Here is a 12,487-nt window from a genome sequence, read left to right on the forward strand (position 1 = left end):
CTATGCAGCTCATTAACTAATGAGGAAAACAAGAGGATGTTATATGACCCATCCAGAGGAGCCTCAACACTGTCCACGCTTATATTCAGATAAGCAGTGCTGAAGTGAATTCGCAGATAGATGCCACAGGATGATCTCACATTCCTCCCAACCCTATTTGTTTTCCATGGACAAGAATTACTTGTATTACTATCCATTTTCTATAACTTTCAGAGTTGTAGAATACCACAAAGCCAGGAAGGCTGGAGGTAACACTGATGGGTGAGCTCATTTCAGTCTTTCCAATTTCCCTACAGAAGAAAAGTGTACTTGAACCTGTAGTTCATGAGTTTGCATGGTGGGAGATTTCGCTTTTCCCGGAGCATGAAGCTTCCTATTTGACAGCTGCTACTTGTCGTGGATGATTTTCTTCTCTTTCCTTGGAATAAATAAGAGGAAGAGAATGGGAGCTGAATGGGTACAACTGGGTTTCTTTCTTTTCTTATTTTATTTGTCAGTTTTCCAATAAAATATTGGATGTTCCAGTAAATGCCCTAACATGCTATAGCAACCTTACTCCATTGTTTGCTTTATTTATTTTTTTTTTAATTTTTTTTTCAACGTTTATTTATTTATTTTTGGGACAGAGAGAGACAGAGCATGAACGGGGGAGGGGCAGAGAGAGAGGGAGACACAGAATCTGAAACAGGCTCCAGGCTCTGAGCCATCAGCCCAGAGCCTGACGCGGGGCTCGAACTCACGGACCGCGAGATCGTGACCTGGCTGAAGTTGGACGCTTAACCGACTGTGCCACCCAGGCGCCCTCCATTGTTTGCTTTAAAAAGTATGCATATACATATGTTTTTCTTAAAACATCTCTTTAATGTTTATTTATTTTTGAGAGAGAGACAGAGCGCCAGCTGGGGAGGAGCAAAGAGGGAGACACAGAAGCCAAAGCAGGCTCCAGGATCTGAGCTGTCAGCACAGAGCCTGATGTGGGGCTTAAACCCATGAACCTTGAGATTATGACTTGAGCCAAAGTCGGTCGCTTAACCACCTGAGCCACCCAGGCGCCCCTGTCTATGCATTTTCAATTACAAAGTAAAAGCAAAGTTGATGACTCTCATACTCGTTCCTTTTACATTTTCAGAAGATATTTATCAAGCATCTCCTGTGTTTTAAGAACTATTACAGGCACTAGAGACCCACCAGTGAGCCAAATAAGGCCCCTGCCCTCCCTGAGCTTACATTCTTGTGGGGGCACACAGACAATAGGTGTAATATGACATCAGACAATAGTGAGTGCTCTGAAGGGTAAGAGAATGAAGTGGATAATGTGAGCAGAAAACGGAATGAAGTGAAGGAGGAGGCCACGTGAATACCTGAGAGAGGCTAGTAGCACAGGGACAAAAACTTATAGGGACATCAGTAGCCCAGCAAAATCATAGAGGCTCGTATTCGTATACTAACAAACTTTACCTGCGCACCCACCGTGTATCAGGCACTCTGCTGTGTGCTTACAGTACAAACCCTTGGGGAGGCCAGAATATTACTATCACTAAGGATTCCTCAAGAGGAAGGTGTATTTCTGTCAGCTGATTTCTTGTTTCCTCTACCTGCCCCCCCATCATACATGGTTTTCCAAAATCCAACTTCATTGATTGGCCCTTCTTCTAAAAAGAATTTCATCTCACTTAGCCTCCACTGTATGCTCTCAGAGAACTTGGTGCATATTTGCATTAAAGCCCGCATTATGCTTGATTGTAATAATCTCTCTGTTGTCCGTCAGCCTTCCCCACTGGACAGCACACTCCCTAAAAGCAAGCTCATCACTGTATTTACCTCTGCACTTTTGAGGCCCACCACAAAACCTGGAATATTCTGGCTCTTGATAAGTACAGGCAGAGGGGACAAAAGTAGTGAGAGTTTGTGGTCGGGGGTGGGGGAGGGTTTCACTACTTTTTCATTTCTTCCTTCTAAATCTTCTGGAATAAGTCTATTTTGGCTTTACAAAGGAAAAGCAATCCACTTTATTTCTAAAACATGAATGCACAGACTATGGCTAGCTCTTACTTCCTTTAGACAGTTTTTCTGCATGATGGCCGAAAAGCAGCAATGGCCTCGAATGAAGCTAATCCAATGACAGAAAATGGTGACAGTAACTCACAGGAAACAATGATAACAATATTCTTATAATGGCTAGAAGATCATGTAATACATTTTATAAAGATTTTCCTCCAAATGGCTGGGAGGGGTGGGGGGAGGGAAGTTTGCTTGCGAGCTATCTGAAAAACACTGCATTCTGAGGGCTCTGAAAAGCAAAGCTCCACAACATTGATGTTACACTGCCCTCTGGTGGATATGGCACCACACAGCAAGGCTGGAAGTTCAGGTCCACTCCAGTGTTTCTAGAGCTTCCCTTCAGAAGTCTTGTCTTTTTACAATTGAATGGTACTCTCTGCAAATACCCCAGGACATAAGTTGGAGAAGAAACCCTCAAGCAAATATACCAGGTTCTGAAATTCCAGATAATCCTTTGCTTAACAATCCTATTCTTATTACTAATATGCATAAAACAGTTGATTAAGCCTTCTCACAATATTGTAGGCTGTGTAAATTCTGAAATGACGAGACACCTGAGGCTTGCAGGAAAGCAATGACTGGTCAAAGGCCACACAACACATGTGTTGGATGTTTTACATAGTCACAAGTAAATACTGTGCACCTGCTGTGAGCCAGTCATAAAGATGGGCCTAGAGAAATAGTTTACTCTGAAAAAAGCATGACAGTACAGAATGGAGATTGCCGGGGTGGAGGCGTGCATCTCAGTTGTCATGGCAATCAGAAATGTGTTTTGTCCAGACTGGGGCAGTTGGGAAAGTTTCCCAGCAGAAAGAATTGCGCTGAGCCCTGAAGATACAATGTATATAACCGAGGACCTCAAAAGACAAGTCAGAAGACTAGAGAAGGATATCCTTCCCTCCCTGACACATGCACAAATAGGAGACTCCAGCTGGGAGATGGATGGATGTAGAATGCTCTGTACTACAGCCAGTGCTGGAGTCTTCACTATATTGGACAAGTTTTCTGTAAAGTTGAGTAACTGCTTTGGGCAATATAAATATATTTTAAAACCAGTAGCCAGTACTTTGAAAATGTGTTACAGATATCCTTATTACCAACATCAGATCTTTATAATATTCCCTCAGATTGTTCCTCCTCTTGGTCCTTCATCTTAGGAAATAGCAAACCAAACCTGACCCCTCTCCCGATGGAGTCCCTAATTATTCCTGTTTCCTATTTTAATAACACTTGGATTAAATGACAGATATTATTTCAGGACTTCGTTTCTTTTTTCATTTGCCTCCCTCACCAAACTGAGATGTATGACATCAGGGAATAGGCCTGAGCTCTTGGGAAAACACTGCATACTCAGACTCAGAGCGGCAGAGCTCCACAGCACTGCTGGTTAAGCTGCCCTCTGGTGGACACGGCACCACACAGCAAGGCTAGAAGTTCTCGTTCGGAGAGGAGGATGGGGAGGTGGTGCAGGGCATGAAGGGATTTGGAAGTCATAATGACTTCCTCTTTGGGAGGAAACTGAGGGGTGTTCAGAGATTTAAAGAAAAAGAATGACAAGGGTTTCATATCCCAGATGAGCACCGTCTCCCCCGGCAACAAAAAAACAAGAAAGAAAGACAAGATCAGGTTTGCACTTGAGAAAGGTCTTTGTCACTGCGGAGTCGAGAATGGGTTGCAGCTGCAGTTTAGGGAGATGATTTGATTGAGGTAGAGGCAGTGATCTCAGCAAGACATGCCAGTGCCCTGGGCTCAGGTGGCATCGGAGGGTAAATGAGAAGTGACAATAGAAATGAGGACAAAGAATCAACAAGCCACGCTGACAGGCAATGGGAGAAGCTCTGACTCCTTCCTGGGCAATTGGGTGGATGGTGGCATCATGTGCTGATAGGGGTTTGAGGTGGGGGGTGGGGAGCTGATTTGGGGGAACAGGCTCAGTATATGTTTTTGAACCATTGCCTTTGGGGTGCCTGTGTCACACGCAAGCAGAAAAGTCCTCTAGAAAGCTGGCGGTGGGGGGTGAAGGGATGGGGCCTGGAGCTCAGGAAAGAGGAGGCGGGGAGTGGGGCGGGGGAGGGACGGGGCTGCGAGAGCCACTGGAACCACGGAGACTAGACCCCTCAGGAGGGGCTGGGATGTGAGCCCCACCGCGGTTTTAAAACAAGCCCCACCGCGGTTTTAAATTAATACTTTTTAGAAAGCGTATGAGAGTCAAGGGATTGAAAACACTGAGGAGAGATGTTACAGAGTAACTTGCTGAGATACAGCTAATTAATCTTAGTGCTTCCTTTTCCCACCCCCACTGGAAGGCAAGCCTCCTTCCTGTGTCTAAAGCTGGGAGATGGCCTCCCCTCCTTCCAACCCTAGGGAAATTCAGAGCTTATGGTTTTAGGACCCTGAGGAGACCATGCTTCTTTCTCCCCGGGGAGACAAGGGTAGAGACAACTTTGGAGGAGAGGTTGAAGCCTCTGGATCTAGAGAGATTAGCAGATTTAGCTGCTACTGAAGAAGGTGGGGGGCGGCGTTTGGAGGAATGCACGGTGCATGGGCAGAATCCCTTGCCCACTCTTAGGCATATAGGAAGCTAGATGGGGGAAATCACTGCAAGACGCCAGCTATGGGGGCACCTGGGTGCTTCAGTCCATTAAGTGTCAGTCCTTCCGACTTCATCTCAGATCATGATCTTGTGGTTCATGAGTTCAAGCCCTGAGTCGGCTCTGTGCTGACAGCTTAGAGCCTAGAACCTGCTTCAGATTCTGTGTCTCCCTCTCTCTCAGCCCCACCCCAGTGTGTTCTCTCTCTCTCTCTAAAAAATAAATAAATATTAAACAAAAACAACCCCCCCAAAAAAAGATGCCAACTATTGAAAGGAGTGGCTGCAGGGATTGGCTCCAGACTATCCAGAATTAGCTTTACTAGAAAACTGAATTTTGCTGAGATGCTTGAGAAATATGTTTTCTAATCTGAAAGGCAATAGTCATAAAATGTAATGACTTAGGCTCCCATTTTCTGTCCTAGGTATTTGGGTATTTGTTTATAGAAACATATCAATGCATTTCAGTCAATTTTATTTATTATTTTTTTAACATTTATTTATTTTTTTTTCAACGTTTATTTATTTTTGGGACAGAGAGAGACAGAGCATGAACGGGGGAGGGGCAGAGAGAGAGGGAGACACAGAATCGGAAACAGGCTCCAGGCTCTGAGCCATCAGCCCAGAGCCTGACGCGGGGCTTGAACTCACGGACCACGAGATCGTGACCTGGCTGAAGTCGGACGCTTAACCAACTGCGCCACCCAGGCGCCCCTAACATTTATTTTTGAGAGAGAGAGAGACTGGCAGAGAGTGAGGGAGACATAGAATTCAAATCAGGCTCTAGGCTCTGAGCTGTCAGCACTGAGCCCCGTGTTCGGCTTGAACTCACCAATGGTGAGATCATGACCTGAACCGAAGTCAAATGCTTAACTGACTGAGCCACCCAGGCGCCCCTCAATCAGTGTTAACTAGAGAATCAAGGAAGGAAAGTAACAATTTGCTAGAGAAGGATCATTTCTAATTTTATAATAATGTCAACTGGTTTGCTATCACAAAAGTAATACATACTTGAAGGAAGTAGCATTTGATTTTACCCTACTTATAAGCAAATAAGTTAGCCTATTGCTGTTTCTTGGGTACTAGTAGAAAACACAAGACCACTGGCCAGGTGGCAAGGACTTTATTGCTCATGATAGGAAGCAGCATGAGCATGAGCATGTTTGCAAAAATCTCTTTGCCCCCAGATCCCACATGGGTGACACCATGGGACAAACGGGTGGTGCACATGCAATGTGTTTGCTTTGCATCTGGGGAACAGTGAACTTGGTAAGGGCTCTGCTTTTATAGCAAGCAGTAAACAAGCCTGTTCTTTTTCCTGGTGAGACACGACCTTATCCCTCAAGGCTGCTGACTGCAAACTCAACCTTGATTAAGGATCTGGGCAAAGAGCAGTCAGAGCTCTGCATTCCTGGCAGACCCAGTAAGACATGTAGGAGCTCCAGAGACCTGTGGAGGATTATCTCTCTCAATAGTACTTGTTATGGGAAAGGTGAAAAAATAAATAACAAATAAAATCTACCCCCACTTATGTTTCCCACCAACTTCATTGTGAATTTAGTTCTACATAATGGATCCAAAGTTGAGCAAGGTTCATGGGCAACCATTGGAGTCACACATCAAGTTTTGGCGATAATATTTTTGAAACTGTGATATAAATACTCTTGTTAGGGATAACTAAAACTCCTCATCATTCTTGTCCTTACGACTTGGGACTGGGATTACTCAGGAAGGGCCACTGAGGGGTCTCCACTGTCCCAAATCTCAAGGATGGTACTTCAGGTGCCCCAAAGATGGTGCTAATGTCCTCTGTCTCAAAACATGCTGGAAGTTTCTCCACAGAGCCTACGACTGTTCACTTCTAAGCCTTTGTCTTTCACCAGCAGGATGCCAAACCTCAGCAAGTACCCCCAAAATGGCTTAGAATAAGGACTGATCTCCACAGCAGAACACCCACACTCACTTCTGGGCTCAGAAGACCCCTGCTCCTTGAGCCATGTCACATTTCAGAACTCTTTCCGTTGCTCCACTTATATTCATTATTTACCCTTCATTCAGTTTATTAAATATATATTGAGATGCTACCAGGCTGGGAACTCTGCTAGGCACTGAGAGCTCACACTTCTGCCCTCAGGAAACCAAACCTGAGGAAATCTCAGGCAAGTATTTTTAAGCCACATACTCACTACTATGGAAGTCAACTATGCCATGTGACCTTTTCATCATAGATAAATAAGGTGCTGTATTGCCATTTAAAATTAAAGGTGCAACAAGCCTGGCAGTGCGCAAGTAGCCCAGACAGGGGCCACGCCACTCCACAGTGAGTCCTGCCCCTGAGAGGGGAAGATAAGGTACACACCATTCTGACTGTGGCCCCAGCGGTGGGCTGGGGGCAGACATCGGGTCTGACTGTAGCCCCGCCCACCAACACAAGTTACTCCAGACAGCACAGGGGGCAGTGCCCTGCAGTTCAGCGCCACCCCAGGGACTACCCAAAATGACGAAACGGAAGAATTCTCCTCAAAAGAAACTCCAGGAAGTAGCAACAGCTAACGAATTGATCAAAAACGATTTAAGCAATATAATGGAACAAGAATTTCGAATAATAGTTATAAAATTAATCACTGGGCTTGAAAAAGGCAGAGAGGACAGCAGAGAATCTATTACTACAGAGATTAAGGGACTAAGAAATAGTCATGAGGAGTAAAAAAAATGCTATAAATAGGTGCAAAATAAAATGGAGGCGGCCATAGCATGGATTGAAGAGGCAGAGGAGAGAATAGGTGAATTAGAAGATAAAATTATGGAAAAGGAGGAAGCTGAGAAAAAGAGAGAGAAAAAAAATCCAGGAGTATGAGGGGAGGAATGAGAGAACTAAGAGATGCAGTCAAATGGAACAATATCCATATTACAGGAATTCCAGAAGAAGACAGAGAGGAAGGGGCTGAAGGTGTACTTGAACAAATCATAGCTGAGAACTTCCCTGATCTGGGGAAGGAAACAAGCATTGAAACCCAAGAGGCACAGAGAACCCCCTTCAGACACAACTTGAATAGATCTTCTGCATGACATATCATAGTGAAACTGGCAAAATACAGGGATAACAAGAAAATTCTGAAAGCAGCTAGGGATAAACAGGCTCTAACTTACAAATGGAGACCCATAAGACTAGTGGCAGACCTATCTACTGAAACTTGGCAAGCCAGAAAGGAATGGCAGGAAATTTCCAATGTGATCAACAGAAAAAATATACAGCCGAGAATCCTTTATCCAGTAAGTCTGTCATTCAGAATAGGAGAGATAAAGGTCTTCCCGAACAAACAAAAACTGAAGGAATTCATCACCACTAAACCAGCCCTACAAGAGATCCTAAAGGGGATTCTGTGAGTGAAATGTTGCAAGGACCACAAAGTACCAGAGACATCACTACAAGCATGAAACCTACAGACATCACAATGACTCTAAACCCATATCTTTCTATAATAACACTGAATGTAAATGGACTAAATGCTCCAACCAAAAGACAGGGTATCCGAATGGATAAAAAAACAAGACCCATCTATTTACTGCCTACAAGAGACTCATTTTAGACCTGAGGACACCTTCAGATTGAAAGCGAGGGGATGGAGAACTATCTATCATGCTACTGGAAGTCAAAAGAAAGCTGGAGTAGCCATACTTATATCAGACGAACTAGACTTTAAATTAAAGGTTGTAACAAGAGATGAAGAAGGGCATTATATAATAATTACAGGGTCTATCCATCAGGAAGAGCTAACAATTATAAATGTCTATGTGCCGAAATATATAAAACAATTAATCACAAACATAAGCAACCTTATTGATAAGAATGTGGTAATTGCAGGGGACTTTAATACCCCACTTACAACAATGGATGGATCATCCAGACACAGAATCAATAAAGAAACAAGGGCCCTGAATGATACATTGGATCAGATGGACTTGACAGATATATTTAGAACTCTGCATCCCAAAGCAACAGAGTGCTTTCTTCTTGAGTGCACATGGAACCTTCTCCAAGATAGATCACATACTGGGTCACAAAACAGCCCTTCATAAGTATAAAAGAATTGAGATCATACCATGCACACTTTCAGACCACAATGCTATGAAACTTGAAATCAACCACAGGGAAAAGTCTGGAAAACCTCTAAAAGCATGGAGGTTAAAGAACACTCTACTAAAGAATGAATGGCTCAACCAGGCAATTACAGAAGAAACTTAAAATATATGGAAATTGGGGCACGTGGGTGGCTCAGTCGGTTAAGCAGCCGACTTCGGCTCAGGTCATGATCTCGCGGTCCATGAGTTCGAGCCCCGCATCAGGCTCTGAGCAGGCTCTGTGCTGACAGCTCAGAGCCTGGAGCCTGTTTCAGATTCTGTGTGTGTCTCTCTCTGGCCCTCCTCTGTTCATGTTCTGTCTCTCCCTGTCTCAAAAATAAATAAAACGTTAAAAAATATATATATATATGGAAACAAATGAAGATGAAAATACAACAATCCAAATGCTTTGGGATGCAGCAAAAGCAGTCCTGAGAGGAAAATACATTGCAATCCAGGCCTATCTCAAGAAACAAGAAAAATCCCAAACACAAAATCTAACAGCACACCTAAAAGAAGTAGAAGCAGAACAGCAAAGACACCCCAAATCCAGCAGAAGAAGAGAAATAATAAATATCAGAGCAGAAATAGACAATATAGAATCTAAAAAAACTGTAGAGCAGATCAATGAAACCAAGAGTTGGTTTTTTGAAAAAATAAAGGAAATTGATAAACCTCTAGCCAGGCTTCTCAAAAAGAAAAGGGAGATGACCCAAATGGATAAAATCATGAATGAAAATGGAATTATTACAACCAATCCCTCAGAAATACAAGCAATTATCAGGGAATACTATGAAAAATTATATGCCAACAAACTGGACAACCTGGAAGAAATGGACAAATTCCTAAGCACCCACACACTTCCAAAACTCAAACAGGAAGAAATAGAAAACTTGAGCAGACCCATAACCAGTGAAGAAATTGAATCAGTTGTCAAAAATCTCCCAACAAATAAGAGTCCAGGACCAGATGGCTTCCCTGGGGAAGTCTACCAGACATTTAAAGCATAGATAACACCTATCCTTCTCAAGCTGTTCCAAAAAACAGAAAGGGAAGGAAAACTTCCAGACTCATTCTATGAAGCCAGCATTACTTTGATTCCTAAACCAGACTGAGACCCAACAAAAAAAAGAGAACTACAGGTCAATATCCCTGATGAATATGGATGAAAAAATTCTCAGTAAGATACTAGCAAATCGAATTCAACAGCATATAAAAAGAATTATTCACCATGATCAAGTGGGATTCATTCCTGGGCTGCAGGGCTGGTTCAAGATTCACAAATCAATCAATGTGATACATCACATTAATAAAAGAAAAGAAAAGAACCATATGATCCTGTCAATCGATGCAGAAAAAGCATTTGACAAAATTCAGCATTCTTTCTTAATAAAAACCCTTGAGAAAGTCAGGATAGAAGATACATACTTAAACATCATAAAAACCATTTATGTAAAGCCCACAGCTAGTATCATCCTCAATGGGGAAAAACTAGAGCTTTCCCCCTGAGATCAAGAACATGACAGGGATGTCCACTCTCACCGCTATTGTTTAACACAGCATTGGAAGTTCTAGCATCAGCAATAAGACAACAAAAGGAAATCAAAGGATTCAGAATTGGCAAAGATGAAGTCAATCTTTCACTTTTTGCAGATGACATGATATTATACATGGAAAACCCAACAGACTCCACCAAAAGTCTGCTAGAACTGATACATCAATTCAGCAAAGTTGCAGGATACAAAATTAATGTTCAGAAATCAGTTGCACTCTTATACACTAATAATGAAGCAACTGAAAGACAAATAAAGAAACTGATCCCATTCACAATTGCACCAGCAATCATAAAATACCTAGGAATAAACCTAACCAAAGATGTAAAAGATCTGTATGCTGAAAACTATAGAAAGCTTATGAAGGAAATTGAAGAAGATATAAAGAAATGGAAAAATATTCCGTGCTCATGGATTGGAAGAATAAATATTGTTAAAATGTCAATACTACCCAAAGCTATCTACATATTCAATGCAATCCCAATCAAAATTGCACCAGCATTCTTCTCGAAGCTAGAACGAGCAATCCTAAAATTTGTATGGAGCCACAAAAGACCCCGAATAGCCAAAGTAATATTGAAAAGAAGACCAAAGAGGGAGGCATCACACTCCCAGACGTTAGCCTCTATTACAAAGCTGTAATCATCAAGACAGCATGGTTTATTGGCACAAAAACAAACACATAGACCAATGGAATAGAATAGAGACTCCAGAATTGGCCCCACAAATGTATGGCCAACTAATCTTTGACAAGCAGGAAAGGATATCCAATGGAAAAAAGACAGTGTCTTTAACAAATGGTGCTGGGAGAACTGGACAGCAACATACAGAAGAATGAAACTAGACCACTTTCTTACACCATTCACAAAAACAAACTCAAAATGGACAAAGGACCTGAATGTGAGACAGGAAACCATCAAAACCCTACAGCAGAAAGCAGGAAAAAACCTCTCTGACCTCAGCCACAGCAATTTCTTACTTGACACATCCCCAAAGACAAGGGAATTAAAAGCAAACATGAACTATTGGGACCTCATGAAGATAAAAAGCTTCCGTACTGAAAAGGAAACAATCAACAAAACTAAAAGGCAACCAACGGAATGGGAAAAGATATTTGCAAATGACATCTCAGACAAAGGGCTCGTATCCAAAATCTATAAAGAACTCACCTGAAACACAAGTAATCCAGTGAAGAAATGGGAAGAAGACATGAATAGACACTTCTCTAAAGAAGACATCCATGGGGCGCCTGGGTGGCTCAGTCAGCTAAGCATCCGACTTCAGCTCAGGTCACGATCTCGCAGTTCGTGGGTTTGAGCCCCGCTTCAGGCTCTGTGCTGACAGCTCAGAGCCTGGAGCCTGTTTCAGATTCTGTGTCTCCCTCTCTCTCTGACCCACCCCGTTCATGGTCTATCTCTCTCTGTCTCAAAAATAAATAAACGTTAAAAAAAAAAAAAAAAAGAAGAAGACATCCAGATTGCCAACAGGCACATGAAAAGATGCTCAACATCGCTCCTCATCAGGGAAATACAAATCAAAACCACACTCAGATACCACCTCACACCAGTCAGAGTGGCTAAAATGAACAAATCAGGAGACTATAGATGCTGGCGAGGATGTGGAGAAACAGGAACCCTCCTGCACTGTTGGTGGGAATGCAAATTGGTGCAGCCACTCTGGAAAGCAGTGTGGAAGTTCCTCAAGAAATTAAAAATAGATCTACCCTATGACCCAGCAATAGCACTGCTAGGAATTTACCCAAGGGATACAGGAGTGCTGATGCATAGGGGCATTTGTGCCCCAATGTTTATAGCAGCACTTTCAACAATAGCCAATTATGGAAAGAGCCTAAATGTCCATCAACTGATGAATGGATAAAGAAATTGTAGTTTATATACACAATGGAATACTACTTGGCAATGAGAAAGAATGAAATATGGCCTTTTGTAGCAACGTGGATGGAACTGGAGAGTGTGATGCTAAGTGAAATAAGTCACACAGAGAAAGACAGATACCATATGTTTTCACTCTTATGTGGATCCTGAGAAACTTGACAGAAGACCATGGGGGAGGGGAAGGAAAAAAAAAAGTTAGAGAGGGAGAGAGCCAAAGCATAAGAGACTCTTAAAAACTGAGAAAAAACTGAGGGTTGATGGGGGGG

At 42.7% G+C, this 12,487-nt stretch overlaps 1 long non-coding RNA gene across 2 annotated transcripts in view; it reads right to left on the minus strand.

Moving 5' to 3' along the window:
* Positions 1–209: 209 nt before the first annotated feature.
* The window catches only part of LOC121019202 (uncharacterized), a 31,556-nt gene continuing 19,278 nt past the window's right edge, over positions 210–12,487 (minus strand). For both annotated transcript variants that reach the window (XR_005785501.1, XR_005785500.1), the window contains exon 6: positions 210–418. This is a non-coding gene — a long non-coding RNA (uncharacterized LOC121019202). The remainder of the gene's footprint in view (positions 419–12,487) is intronic.

Source organism: Herpailurus yagouaroundi, unplaced genomic scaffold, assembly GCF_014898765.1.
Source record: "Herpailurus yagouaroundi ecotype Mexico unplaced genomic scaffold, PumYag 221, whole genome shotgun sequence".
Lineage (NCBI taxonomy): Eukaryota > Metazoa > Chordata > Mammalia > Carnivora > Felidae > Herpailurus > Herpailurus yagouaroundi.